The sequence below is a fragment of the Amblyomma americanum genome, chromosome 3 (genome assembly GCF_052857255.1).
Source record: "Amblyomma americanum isolate KBUSLIRL-KWMA chromosome 3, ASM5285725v1, whole genome shotgun sequence".
Classification (NCBI taxonomy): domain Eukaryota; kingdom Metazoa; phylum Arthropoda; class Arachnida; order Ixodida; family Ixodidae; genus Amblyomma; species Amblyomma americanum.
Window position 1 is genome coordinate 225,790,594 of NC_135499.1, and position 15,273 is coordinate 225,805,866.

A 15,273-nucleotide genomic window follows, 5' to 3' on the forward strand; every position below is an offset into this window, starting at 1 on the left:
TTCGGAGCGGCTTGCCTCAGCTGTTGCAGAGGCTGCGGCTTCCGGGAGAGAACAGTGGGTGCGCCGCCGTCGCCGCAGTTTCGCGCCGACCTTGAAAGTGCGCGAAAAAGCAAACGGAGCGCGCGTCGAGTTGAGTGTCTGTCTGCCTCGGCGGGAGCGGCGTTCGTCCCTCTGAGCTGCGCCCCGCGCTTGGGCAGTGGTCGCCCCGTCGCAGAAGCAGCGGACTTCTTCGCCAACCGACACAGCGACCGAACGTTCCTGCTCCACACCCACTACCCTCCTCATCTGTGAGTACCGTGCTATTGTGCTGCACTCATTCGCGTTTTTGCAGCATTACGCTGCTTCAAATTGGAATGGTCGGCTTCAAATTTGTGCAGAGCGCTAAAGCATGCAGCGTGCTACCGCGCAAACCGAACATTTCGCTGCCGCTGCAAGGTTCCAGATGCCGTCCTGGTGAGAACGTATAGAACCAGCTAAACCTTCCAAGCCAGGTGGGCGCGTTATTTAACCGTAAATCATCACCAATTAACCAACTTCGCTTTTAATTGTCTGCTGTGCCCTGTTCGAACGCCTTACACAATTGTGACGCTCAATGTGTGGCGTTCGCGTCAAGACTGTCCGCTCTCGCGTCAAATAAAATGAACAAGTTACATGTACTATAAAGAGCTTCCTGCTTTGGCAAGACAATTTCAGTTAGCCGAGCCAGTGAAGTGAAAACTTACAGCTTGTCACGTACATAAGTAGAGCCAGTTAGGAGCCTAGACCCAACTGACAGGGGAGGAAAACCAGTTGAAATCGTCAGCGCGCATTATTGCAGCTGTACTCCCAATGGACTCCATTGAAGGAGTAAACCTGACGCTTTGAAAAGCGTAAAGTTTCCCGCTGTTAGCTGCAAGCTCCGCGGCGATCGCTATGCGCCCACGCAACAGCTATGGAATCCTGGTGTAAAACTCTCCAACAAGGCGATCGCGATTCTTGAACTTTTTTTCAGGCCTGTAAGTACATGTGTACTTTTGCTGTTTCACTGGTTTAGGCTCGTATCAGATGTTGATCGTTCTGTTCGTTATCAGATAATCCGAAGAAGGCGCATGTTTCCAGATTCTCCCAGACACGCGCTCGAACCATTATCCTTTCGTGACAAAGCACGTGCTACCCAAAGTTCACTGTTTACGACCGACCAGATAGCTCTGCTTGTGGGCTCAGAAAAGGTCGGCTCTATCTTCTTTATTTCTTATGCCTGTGCGCGCGAGTGCTCATTCTGTCCGGTCCGAAGACAGCACCTATCCCGCCATGTTGTCAATTGGCTGACTTGAGACGACCGTAAAAGAAAGCCGTCCGCCGCCAACACTATAGACCTTATCATAAATAGGTCGAAGGATGCCCGCATATTGGACACTCGTAGGACAGGAAAGATTTGTTAAGTTCCCCCACAGTCCAAAAAAAAAAAAATCCGGTTCCTCCAATGGTCGTGAAAAGGTCACGAAGCACAATGGAAACTTACTGGGAAAATTGTCTCTGCGCACCGTGCAGTTAAAAAAAAAGTGCTAAGACCGGTCGCAGAAGAGAGGGAGCAACAGTAAGAACCTGGCACAAAAGGGGCCGTAAAGTAATTTAGTGCAATGAAAATCGCCTTGATAAGGTGAAGCGCCTTGTCCGTGCGTATCGCTGCATCAGTGACACGACCTTTTCGCATGTTTTCCAACGAAGGCCTGGACAGCTTCACTGCGGCAGCTCTCGCCTCGGTATGGCATGTGTCCACGCTTTTTTAAGCAGATGTAAATTTAAAAAATTTCCCATGCAGTCTTTCGCTCGCGGGCGGCGGTAGCGCCACCGCCCATGGAGCGACCTCAGGGGTGTGAGTACGCTCCAGACATTACCAGAGTTGCTGCTCGGTTTCTCTAATTGACGCAATTTCCAGCACTTGAAGGGCATGTTTTTCGGTTCGTGCGACTATAACACGCATGACAGGGGCAGCGTTGAATGCTGGATATCGCGGGACGGTGCCCTTGCCTTCATAGCGTCCTGCAATCTTATAGGGTGTTGTAAAAGTGGCGAGTGCAGTCGTGTCATCTCCTTGTTGGGGTTGCCATGCAGCTACCTGAAGGCGAGGCAAGTTAAGGGCGCTTAGCAGCGTTGTTTGAAAGAGGCACTCGCCCATAGTCGATGACTGGAGATGTATCAAAAGGCACTCTGCCCACATCCGTCTGGCGATACTACACGCGGGCGACCAGAACACCTGCAAAGATTTCAAGCAACGGGTACCGGATGCAACAGATGCGAAGCCCCGCGGTTAACGATGTCAACGGTTCACCGACGAACAGTCGATAGGAACACAGATGGTTTTGCGTCCTTTAGTTGACTCGTTCGCTTACAAACCTGTAAAGAACATTGGCGCCTCTTCAGGCTGCGCCCGAGCTGAGAGGACGGTCACCGCTGCTCTTCCTATAGATGCGCGATGACATCGGTGTACAACTGGCGATCAAAACTGGCGCACGCAAAGTTGTATGTCAAGCGGAAACGCTTCTACGTTATCTGGCAGCGGCATTCCACACGGCATGCGGTGCTCCTGTCGTGTATTCTTTCTGTTGCTTTTCTTTTTTCCTATCTAGGTTTTCATCCCGCGCTTTTTATAAGGCTTTTTCAGCGGTCATCTTTGTTGTTCATGCATTGCGGCGGGATAATGACGGAAAGACTGTTTACATCGCGTCAGCAAAATTTTACGTGAGCGAATGAATGACAACGTAGCTTTTGCGGGCATGCATGGGACTAGCCGTGTGCAGTGATTCCGGCGTTCCTCTCTCTGTCACATAAGGCTTTCGCTTTCTTACCACATGCTTTTCCTTGTGCGTTGCGGTGCTTGCCCCTGAGGCGTCCAATCGATCGTTACATTTTGGCGTCGTTGCTAACAAGCAGCTGCGCTGCAGAACAGCGCATTCACCAGCACCTCTTTTCCCACGAGGGGGGGTGAGGCAACGCTCCCCGTTAGGCATCGTAGCTCAGCGCTTAGATTTCGGCATGCGTCGCTCCAAGGGCACAATGTCATTGCCACGAGAGGAGGAGAACGGAGCCTGTCAAACAACCTCTGAAACGCAGCGGCCTTTGGTTCCGGCTCTGGACTCCGGTTTCTTTCTTTTACTGAGTACGTTGTAAATACGCCTGTCGAATTCTATTTTTCACTCATTTATTTTTTACCCCCGGTTCATATTTCACTCCCGGCGTCCTCAGTCGCGTCCTACCTATACCTGCTGGCGTCGTTGACACTTTGTGTATTACTGGCGCCCAGGGACATCGTAACAGGTGTTATAGGCAAGGAAATACTCTTCTGCATTGTTGGCCGTGCCGTGTTTAAGTTTGTATCCCCACTTGTCACTGACTGTGCACTTTTTTTTCCGGTTTTGGACACGTTTGTTCGTCCAAGAGCAGCGAACCATGTCGCCTCCCTCTGGGTTTAAACGTTTTCGTGTCCTGTTTGCGCGCCCTCCTTCCAAAAGAAACTGTCGCCTCAGTTTCCTTTCATGATGCAATCGCTGCAAGTTTGCTGCTTCCCCTGACGCACTATTCAGCGGTTATTGTTCTTGTTCTTGATCGCCTAGGATACTCAACTTGGCCAACGCGTTCCATCTTGCCTCCAGCACTGAACTGGCGATCGGCTGCTCTGTTACGAATGCGAGACGATTCCATTTACGCAAGCGCTATCTCTTCATTCTCACATACGGACCCACTTTCACACGCACGCATTACATGCCCGCAGCGGTGGGAGACTGGGTGACGCGTTCTGCTGTTGAGCGCGTCATCGCGGGTTCGACTCCCAGCCGCCGCGGCCACAATTCGGCGAAAGCGAAATAAAAAGACGTCCGGGTGCAGCGCGATGTGAGTGCAGGTTTAAGAACCACGAGAGTCAAACTGAAGCTCACCTCCATTGAGTCTCTCATAGCCCACTAGCATCTCTGGGACGCTAAGCACCAAAAACTCTTGCCACGTCATATATGCTAAAGGAAGGACTCTACGTTGTGTCTACAGCAAACGTGTACCGCTGTCACAAATTCCGTTGTCAGAAATTCTTACCTTTTTAAGTAATATAGATTTATTGCAGTCTGTCTCATTTAAAAGACCATTTGAAACGTGCGCGGTACTTTTGTTATCCTGACAGGACACAACTGCATGTCGTTCGTTTTGGCAGGCATTAAATATTTCGTTTTTAAGATTGTATAACTCTGTTATGCTGCCGGAATCCCAGTTACTAAGAATAGTTGCTGACCAGAAAGACGCGTGTTCGATCTCGGCCACGGAGGTCGAATTTCGATGGAGGCGAAATTTTAGAGGCCCGCGTACTGTGCGATTTCAGCGCACGTTGAAGAACCCCAGGTGGTCGAAATTTCCGGAGCCCTTCACTCCGGCATCTCTTATAGCCTGAGTCGCTTTGGGACGTTAAATGCCAATAAACCAAATCCAACCAAAATAAGAGTAAGTTTCTGCATATTTTTTTATTCCAATTCATGTTCATTTCCTCTGATGCCCTTGCGCCAGTGAACACAATCAGACGTGACAACCAGTTTCTCGAGCCGGTCAAATTAGCTACCATCTTGGAGAGAAACCAGCAAATGGTTCTACAATCCTCGCCGGCAGTGCTTATCGTTACATTAGCTGTCTCATTCCGGCGTCGTGCGGTTATCTGTGTCACCGGCGCGCTCTTTCCCGACCCCGACTTCCTCGGAAAGATCACTGGCCTTGCGCACTTTACGACGCTCTGCGAGCCGGCGACACGCTGAGAAACACCACCGACCTATGCTGCTCACTCTGTCTTCAGCGCCGAGCACTTGTGCGTGAGCGCACGCATTCCGCAGCCGTAACAGGTGACGTTTCAGCAGCAGCGCCTTTTCTGTCCACGTGAAAACCCCACGCGCCTCTCTGTAGACCCGTCGCGGGGAGACGCCGTAAAGATTACGTGCACGGGTTCGTTGTCGATGTCTGCCTGCGGCGCAGGAGCAATGGTGCGACATGCCCGGCGCGGCTTCTCGATCAACGCATGCACTGCGAGGGCAACATTTGCCAGCGAGTGCGTCAGGGAGCCACGTGTCGCGGTTTGCTTTATGCATGTCCCGTGTCTCTTCTTGGCTTGGTTTTAATCTTGAGCGCTGCTGCTTGCTGTTCAGGCAGGAATAAACCGGCTCATCGTTTCTGAATGCAAAGCCGCACAGACGTTTCAAGGCTCCCCCCTCGCTCTCGATGTGTGCGTGAATGCTATCGTGGTTTGTTATTTACTTGAAATGACTCGGCTCGTGTCTTCACTTGCGTGTTTAGTTTATGCGTATGGGAGTTTCGCTTCGTTTTCTCGGGATGCCAGACACATGGGGCAATGTTTGTCTAGGGTGGAAGGGACGTTACACTGAAACAGTGGCAGCAGAGAAAAAAATCTGTCAGCCTGCAAATATCGGAGAGCACAGCGGCCCGTACAGCCACCTGCTGTAGGCTGGATGAGCTGGAACACTTCGGTCAGCCACAGAGGTCGCCGCAGCCTCTCGAAGAGGCTAATCGACGAGCCGTGCAGCCCACAGCTGTAGATAACAGCAGTGACGTTCACTGCCGCCGTGTGTGTCCAGGATTTCGGGGTCATCACAGCGTTGCTGTGATTGGACACGACGGCTAAGAGACAATCCAGCAAGCTCGGAGATATTCAGCTGAGCGTTGGAGTCACGCGACCACACTGCCCATTAGACGTACGTTTGCTTTTCTTTTTCTTCCGGTCACTCTTAATCTAAATTGGCCGTGGTATCTGCGTGTCTGTTACGTTCCTTATTGCTGGGAAACGGCGCTCTGTGGACACAAAAGTACATATGTGCGGTCTAAATAAAAGTCCTGGCAGAGCTGCTTAGGCGTACATGGTAGAGGAGCAAGGAGGAGGTAAAAGCATTTCTTGAGACCAATACTAAGGCCAAGTGACAGATTACGTGCTTCTCTAAGGCCTGTTCATCTGGTGAGTTCAAGTGAAGTCAAGCTCTTCAGGAGGAAGCGGAGGATAAGGGAAATAAGGAGAGTTAAGGGCGGCGTTACACGAATACAGAATGTTTGAATCTGCCCTGATCTCCGGACAGTTGGGACATATATTATGGTGAGGCATGAAAATAAAAAAAATCAAATTAAAGAGACAGTTGGGACAGTGAGCAACATCGTCCTGTGTCCATCACATGTCCTTGCTTCTCTCGTACTAAGCCCCCCCCCCCCCCAATCCTCCATCCCCGCCGCCGCCAAATCATTGGTTACAAACTAGCCCATATTTCCACTTTGCACACTGCGCTGCGTCATACCATTCGAAATCGCGGAGCATTAGTGTGGCGGGAAGAAAGTCCGTACTTTGCAAAGGACGTGGGCTTGTTCCGTGTTGAGTGATATGTGCTACTGAGGGTAGGTTATGTGATTTTCCTCGATGTTCTGGTAGTGTCCAGCTATTTGCTCTTTGTACGTTGTGACAGTGGCATTGGAGAGATATTATCTGGCTCAGAGAACGTTAAGTAATCAGAACCACGATCGAGCACAATTTCGCTATTGTCTAGCTGTCTTGCATTTTGTTGAATGTCGTCATCTGTACACCACCTTAGGGATTGCTCGTAGTCCTAGAAATGTTAATGGGATAACGAACACTTCTCCGGAGCAAGGTTAGCTCGGTGAACACGAAACTGAATAACGTGTAAAGGGCTACGCTGCTGAGATAGTAGCATAATTTTCAGGCAATGCTGTGAACAACCCAGCAGTCAAAGGACGACGCAGAACACAACGGTTCTGTTCAACCCTTGTTCAATCCTCGTTGAATAGATGCTATTCGGGTCTAATATATGTGCGATACCTGCAGTATCTCCCGAGTGAGGCAGTCATGACGTGTAGAACTACTTATTGGACACTGGTTCGTCGAGCGTGACTGGTATCTTATTTAAGCCGACGCGGCGCTACGCATCTACCCTAACGCAACTGGTCTCGTGTTATGCAGCGCGCCCACACAGCTGCAGCAGCGGCACGCGCCGCGTCGCCTGGAGGCCCCCATGTTCCCGTCACGGTCACGGCTCGACGAGGATGTGTACAGAAACGGCCGAGGTCGCCCTGGCTCTCAGTGATCCGCGCTTTGTAACTGGTTGCGTGGAAATACACGGCCAGACCTCGCTCTCCAGCACTCATTGCCGGCGGTGGAAACATTTCTTTGGTCGCACGGGCATTGACGTCATAACGTGACGTAACGTGCACCTACACCCGGGCGCGCGCTTTGTCAATTGCGCAGCTTACACATGCGCAGTTATCGCGCGCGCAAGGTGATATATGCATGCGCAGAGACTGTTGGCCCCAGCATGATCGCGTCAGTGCGACTGCATTGCGATGCACCCTGTGCTGCCTGCGCAAGATCAGAGTGCGCATTGGAAAATTACGACGCGATGAATGGCCTTTATGAAGGAGCGCTGACGCACCACTGTTCGGGGGCGTATACGCATGCGCTACTAGGTAGCAATGTCCCACGTCAGCGAGCAGTACCAGCAGCCTTAAACCATGACGGCAGCAACTCGTGCTCCCGTTGGATGAGAGTATTCATATGCAGGGAGGCAGGAACTTCAGCTGGAGAGCTCGGTCGGCTTAACGCCAAGGCTTCCTGATGAGGGCGCCCAGTCCATGTAAATGGAACAGTTAGAGGGTGGACGATGCGGAGGTTGAGGAGGTTCTGACCCGCCCAGCCTTCAGTGTCCCGGCGTCCCTGCAGGAAGGATAAGAAATTCGGGTCGAAGCAATTAAACGACAGCCTCACGTAGCTATCGAGGAACTCGCGGTATCGAGAACTCTATCCTCGCAGCTGTTTCTTTTGTGCAGGCATTCGACGAACGCTTTCGGCGCTTCTTCTCAACTCAGTGACGAAATTTAAAGGAAAAAAAAAAGCACCGCCATTGTTTTAAACCTTCCCTCCCGCCGTTCGTGCGGCTCTCACCCCCTGCCTTGCATAACCAGAGGCGAAGATTTACAGCGACACTCGCTTTATGCGCGGTTTCGTGGTCTGCGCTCCTGACGCTGCGTGGGCATCTCGTCGAGACCAGTTGTGAGCGGAGTGGAGCGCGTCTTTCTTCGGCCTGAAAGCGGCGCCTGCCGGAGAGCTCGCGAGCTAGCCGTGAAAGCCGACACATTCTGAGCAGGCAAATGAAGCTCGTGATTCCTTTTGCGCTGCGCCGCGTACAGCCGGCCATCAATCAGGCTGGAGCTCGCACAACAACGGGCTGCTCGCTGGCAGGTGCGATAACGAGAAGGGCGCATATAAGCGGCGGTGCACCTGCTGCTGAGAAGAGATCGCCGCGAGCGCTCTATACGAGGCGTCAAGACGTATACGGCGGCGGCCCGTTTGTGCTGCTCGGATATATTGTGCGGCGAGCGTGTCTTCTCACGGAGAGACATATGCGCCCGCTACTGTATTATTCCTTTCTGGCTCTCATCACGCCATGCCGTCAGCTCACTCTCGGAGCACCTTGGGGCCGTTCCCTCTTCGCAGCTGAGCTAATCATATGAGTGTAACTGCTTGCTGCTGTAACAGTGGGTCATCGCTCGTTGCAATACAACAAGGAACCCTCCTGCTCCGAAACATAAGAAGTTTGCGAATACTGACGTTATTCTGCGATAGTATACTCCGGCGTTACTAAGTTGATACGCCTTTCTCTCGCTATTTCCCCAATGAGTATCGCTGAATGCTTACGTGTTCAAACGTTGAAGTCGATCTCTGCCTTTCTCGTTGTAGTCGGCATTTAGAGCTGATAACTATTGTTTTTTCTTTAGGCTGGAAGAGGCGGGGGGGGGGGGGATGCAGAGAGAGATAGAAGTCATTTTGTAAGGTAAAGTAGGTTTTAATGATCGCGGCTAAAGCCTGTTATTGTTTTTAAAAGCCTGCTCGCTATTTCTAATGATGTCTGAGCGATATTTGCCGTTCACGGTACAAATATAAGTGGCTTTGAAACATTCTTATTCTTCCTTTTCCATCGTAGTCGCTACGGGTACCGTTTACATTGCAGTAGGAACTTGCTCACTGATCTGTCATTTTCGGCCTCCCGTAATCTAAGATATTGTGCGGGGTGTTTATAGCCTCGCGTCGTCAGATTCGGTAGTGCCTGTGCCGGGACAATCTTCGATAAGAACCAGCCTGCAGTCTGCTCAAGTGTACAACTGAATCCCGTAATAGCGCTCATGAAGGTTCTAAAATTGATAGTTGCGTTTGTACTCGTCCGTAGCCGATAATATCCGCTTCTGCCGCTGTTTTCCGCTAAAATAAGGCAATACCTTACTGCGTCAAGCGATAGAACAGGTTGCGTCATCCAACCTACCCTTCGCGTATAGTTCGCTCTGTTGGCTCGTGCAAGATGATGCTGGACTGGGTGAACTGGAGTAGCTTCATTGAAGTCCATGGAAGTTCGTTTAGGTGTCATTGACAACATTATGAATAAGTAGGCGCAGAGGTTACAAAGACAGAAGTAAGACCTACTGGACTTCTTTCTGCGTCTTCGCAACGTTTGCGCCCACTTATTCGTTATGAACAGCATACAACTAGCCCAACTTCCCGTTCTGCTGAACTCATTGAGAAGAAGCGCTTTGTTACAACGAATTGGAGTGGTTCTGCTCCTTTCTTATGTCTGCCTGCACTCTGACTTCACGACTTTTCATCCTTTGCCCAAACATGCGTTCTTGCATAGCTGCCTGTTGATTATCAGAGAGAGAGAGAGAGAGATCAGAACGGAAATCTACACCCCGTGACGCAACTGCAACTGTCTAGACTGGCTGCTAACATCAAGTAGTGAGGAGGGAAGGGAAGTAGAGAGAAAGGAAAAAACACAATAAAGGGCCGATTTTTCCTGCGTGGTTATCCCTAGTAAAGTAGGCAAGGCCATGTTCCGTATATAGGGCGTTGGCGGGTTCGACCCTGTTGTATTCGGTGTGAGAAGGTTTAGACCACTCTATGCATTGCTGTACACTCCACACGTTTGTTCATACCATTCCCACTGCAGACTCAGCGCCGCAATACATGCAAACTTTCCGTAGAGCACCGTAAAATTTTAAACGCACGAAGGAGCACTTGCACTCCTTTTTTGGAGCTTGACTGGAGAGATCCTGACTTTGAGCAGAGATTGTAAATGAAATTCTTTCTTTCTCTTTCTTTCTTTATTTCTTTGGACGCTCCGCGTACGCTCGCTCTGACCCCATTAGAAGCAGGGCGAGCGATGTGTGCTGCAGGCCTACATCGAGAAGAGTCTTTCGCCCAGTGTCCTTGCCACTACCTTTGGCACGGCAGCTGAGACTATAAGGCTTGCATCGGCCTAATGCAACGCTCATCTTTCAGTAAGCGAAAAAAAGGAAAATGCGCAAGGCACGAAATGAAAATTCCGAATGCCCCGACCATTCCTGATCGAAGCCAGCAATGCATTGCGATGTCTGTTGACAGTTCCGAGTAGTACTCGGGGACAGAAGGCTTTCCCGCTAAATTTCACTGGGGGCGGGAACGGAACTTTTCCGCGAGGCTCCTTAACAAGAGCACTCTTTCTGGGTGCGCACAGCTGTGGCGCTCAGCATTGGGAGCGTGTGTGAGCGGCGAGTGGGCTACGCGGACAGTTTGTCCAGCTGCTACCGGCGGCCGTCTGAGGAGCGCGGGGTTGCGGCGGCGGCTGCTGACATACACGTGCCGGGTATGGGGTATGCGCGTCCTACTTCATTAAGACAGCTCGATGAGGAAGACTTGTAATGGTCGCCAAAATGCGGTCTTGTATCTGGACTTCGCGTCAGGTGGCTCCGTAGAGAAACCTCTTGTGTCCCCAGAAGTACATTCAACTCATTTAAGTAATTTTCGAGCGTATACACAACTACGTACTCCGAAACAGTACCTGGTGCCTATCGCGCTCCTCAGGGATGTCACACTGGAAAGAGGACGCATATAGGCAAACCCGAAATACCTACGTATATGCGCGCACAAGCACGATGAATAACCCACACAAAATAACCACTTGTTCCACGTTGTTGAGTGAAAAATCTTACTCTACAATTTAAGGAAATCCTTCCAAATTCTAACGACCGCAGTTTTTTCTTATGCATTTCGAAGCTACTCCGTGCCTGTCTTGTAACTTGTACTACGTAATAGACTTGCACCCCCCAATAAAGGCTGTCGTCGAAGTGACCGTCAAGACATCGTCCCACGTCTGTTCTGCGCCGCTACTCCAACTGCTGGCCCTTGTTTCAGCAGCCGCCTACAGATGGCCGTTCCCCTATCGTATACACAAGGCCCCTCAGGGCACGCCGGGCCTCCTACGCCCGAGCTTGCTCGCTACACGGTGCAACATCCAGGAAGGAAGGGCACGGCCCTCCCTCGTGCTCTTCGGCGGGAAAGTTGGGCCCGACTCCTTCCGGGCCGCTGCCTGCGCGGGCTCCATCCGGACACGTCCCTTGCTGAGTCACGTTCCCATGGCCAACGGACCGTGCGGACTCCGGCCCTCGGAACAGCCGTGCTACGTACGAGAGAGCCTTTTGGGCTGGGCTCGAAGCATCCTTGCGCTCTGTTCTCCGTGAGGACCGTACCGGGATATCTGCGGCGTGGCGTGCACGCGTTTCTGTGTACACTAACGATCAGTCCAGCAGAAGGAAGGCGCCTGTCGTGTGCGCGCACTCGAAGCCCGTGTTTCCCCCCCTACTGCGGCCGATCTATGAGAAGAACGAGGTGCGGGGCCGCCTTTTGTCTCCAAACATTCTTTTCCACTCGCCTCTCCGTATGCGCCGTGGCCTTTCCGAGCCTCGTTTCGAGCTCTGGAGCACAATTTGGCGGCCCTCGCTTTGATCAACCGCCCTACTCTACTCCGCCCGAGCGTGGGCGATGACCTCGTAAGCGGTGCGCTTGAGCGTACGTATGAGGCCAATTAGACCGGGCTTAAGTGGAGAGCAGCGGCTCGTAGCGGGTCCTCTCGAATCGATCTTGTCTCTCTGAAGTAACTCCCTGCGGAAAGCGACCATCTTGGACGGTGCGCGGTCTACTTGGCTGGCCTTCCTATAGTCAGCTTGTTTGTCCGTGCCCGAGAGGCTGACGTTGCCGTTTTTTTTCATTTTATTTTAATGCTGACTCGTGCGTTGCGTTTGACCTGAGCGTACATGACGCGTGCACTTGGCATGTCGCCAAGCGGAAGAAGCATGCTGAGCGATGCATGCTCGGACAGTTTCGAAACCAGTCTGGCATCTGTCGCTTCGAGCGCGACATGTACTTGGCAAACTTAAAAAATTTCATTCGCAAGGACGAATAACTGGCAGACTTATGTCAAGTGCTAAAATTCCTATATGAGTACGCTAGGCAGTCGCACTCCAGACGCCGTCTATAGCTGCTGCTAATTACAAAATTTAGAGAAGAATAGTACTATTCCAAATTTTATGGAAATATCCTAAGGTAGAGTAGATTCGCAATAAGGGAGTAATTGCTCATTAGCACCCACCCAAGCGATGCTGTATAACTACGAATGAAAGGTATACAGCTTTCACGGCAACTTAGTATCTTGTAGAATTCAGAAGCAGCAAAGACAGCACACAGAATAGGAGAACGAGGGGATATTCACTTCCCGTTGTCTTCGTTGAGCTTGAATTCTAAAAGCTATGCACCAACTTGCCCCGCTAAGGGTTTTTGCTGAAACTTAGTAGCTATGGGAAGATTCGACCGCTGACCAGGACGAGTTTTTCTTTCAACTACGAAGTTTCTGCGACAGTTGTATAGCTTTTCGCAGCCGTCGGACTTCTCTTGGGTGAGTGCTAGCGAGTAAAGTTTCCCTTATTGAGACGGCATCCATCCGCGCTGTTTTTTATAGCCTTCTGAATGCATGTTGTCCCGACAATGAAGGTCGTGGATTAATTTCGAACGCCTGGGGTTTTTTTAAGGTGCGCATATCGCACGCGGGAACTTTTCGCATTTTTTCCTCAACTATGAATGCATACTCTTAAGTAGACAGCAGAATGCTCACTAGCTCTTACATGAAACTATTTCCATTTTGGAGCCAAAGCTTCTTGTTCCTTTCCATACAGGAGGGAAACAATTTAGGGGAGGCCCTAACGTCACCTTTTTTTATTTGAATCTAGAACCAGGCACTTCGGAACTTTTTTTTTTTTGACTGCGTGTGTGGAGATTGGGGGGGGGGGGGGGGCAAGACTTCGAGTTTATTTATTTGTTTAATAATTAACATACAGATGAAATTTTGTTATGTAGATATTTTTCGCATTTCGCACTTTTCAAAGGTATGTCGGTTAATGCATATAAGACTTGAATCGAAATGGGCATCTTTACAGATGTACACACAAGGAGTGATCGATTGCATTAAAAAAGTTTGTGCATGGTTTGTTTCAATTCTGGTGATCATGCTCATAAACAGGGGTCAGTCAATGAAACCTGCCGTCCGATCTTGTGGTAGGCGGCGTTGCCATGACTACAAACCAAAGAATCCCTTACTTTCTTGCGCAAAAGAACGTGACTTCCGGCATGCTTTTTGCAAAGCAACTCGAATAGCTTGGGCCTCTCCTATATGTTTTCCTTCCTCCATGCTCATTCGCCTCCTGCTCTCCTGGCTGCAGCTCGACTACGGCCCCTCTTTCTCCCTTTCTTCTTTCACTCCCAACTTCCTCCCTTCCCTTAAGGCGTGGTTGAGGTGTCCACTGAGAAGTGAGTGTTACTGCGCCATCTTTTCCTTAAAAACTATCAGTTTTCATACAATGCAGAGCACAGCTCTTTGGCATCAGCTTCAGGGCGATGTCGAATGAACGAGAAGAAAGCCACCGATTGTTAACATTGACTGAAGAAAAAGGAAACGCCGACCAAAAGGTTGTTGTTTAGAACGAAGACGTTTCGGCTTCCATACGGAAGCCTTGATCACTGGGCGGAAAGCCCAAAGCACAAAGCTTAAGTACGTCGCAGTAATCGCCCCAAGCATCTTGCGTACGTAGGCGGGAGATTGCCTGCGTTGTGGTTAAGGGTTTTGTCTGTAGTTGTGCTTTTATTTCGTGAACTGCAGCTTTTGCTGCTGCGTCAATGAACTGAAAGCGCTCTTTTAAATTCATTAGCATGATATGACTGCACCGGGTCTAAACTTCATGCTCTACATAATGCGCATGAGGTTATTTTATTATTCACGTCAGTGTATTAATGTAGCAGCTGGGATTAAAGCATATCATATAGTTGATATCAGCAAACTATAGGCTTGGCTCGATGTGCTATTTTTTTTTCAGGCGGCTTTTATCTTTAGTCTCCCCATCACCACTGATAAGAGCAAAAGTGGGATGTAAAATTTTCTTGTTTATTAGGCTTTCACGAAAAGATAACAGCAAGAGTTTTATGTGCAAAATGTTTATTGCAGTCGATGATCGTATACAACCAGGTTTACGGGAGGAATTATCTCGGCGCAGTTTTTGGTGTAGCTTTGTACTGAGTCATCAAACGCGCCATACTCTCTCGGGTGAGCGTACAACTCGTGCATGCACCGCTGCGGTGGCATCCCACGAAAATTACGGATTCCAGAAAGACTGAACGATCAGCTGGACGCCCCACTCCAGCCGTAGTGTACATTGTGTTGTGCGCGCTTGCTCTTCTTCCTCTTTGATTGTGGACATCACATGCGGCCGGCCTATACACACACATCTTATATAGTGTAAATAGAATACTTGTATATTGCACCCCCCTTTCTGCTTGTCCCCTCACGTCTTTCATTTCATTTCTTCAGTCTGCCTGCTATCCTTTCATTTCCGCTGGCCCAGTTCAGGTGCTTCCCGTAGCGACTGTCTTGAAACAAGTGGCTTAGTCACTTTTCATAACATATCGTACTCCTACTGATAGTCCCGAAATCTGAAATGAGCAGATGCTTCCAGAGTCTATATGGCGTCTCGCGTACCGTAGAATTTACACTTTTAAATTATACGGTCGTCTGTAGGTTTTCAGTAAGTGCAACGTCTCATAAAGTTTAACATATTTCTTTAGAAAAAGAAGGACGTGTTTAACCATATTTGATAGTTTTGTTTTAGCGTAGCTGGACAGCTGTACGACAAATACGCTAACATATTGCCGTTGCTCCTGTTGTTAGGCTTGCCTAGCCACCTATGTCATACGGTAGCAGTTACCGTAACGCGCTATTATGGTGCCCACTAAGCCCAAGAATTCACCAGCTACAGATTTATGCGTCGTCAGATTTCTTACATGCCCCCAATACCTTTCCTCCGTCGAAACTTGACTCCCGCCATTACCTTTACCACTTCCTCGCCGTT

General features: G+C 50.1%; 1 protein-coding gene across 5 annotated transcripts in view; it reads left to right on the top strand.

The window, feature by feature from the left end:
* Positions 1-15,273, top strand: part of LOC144126247 (uncharacterized) — a 220,075-nt gene that overhangs the window by 180,039 nt on the left and 24,763 nt on the right. The window contains exon 1 of one of the 5 annotated variants that reach the window (XM_077660311.1): positions 60-287. The exons of 1 other annotated variant lie outside the window; for it this stretch is intronic. The gene's annotated coding sequence lies outside the window, so the exon portion shown is untranslated. Of the gene's footprint in view, positions 1-59; positions 288-15,273 lie in introns of those variants that run through there. 3 more of the 5 variants (XM_077660310.1, XM_077660309.1, XM_077660307.1) reach the window with 3 other exon arrangements.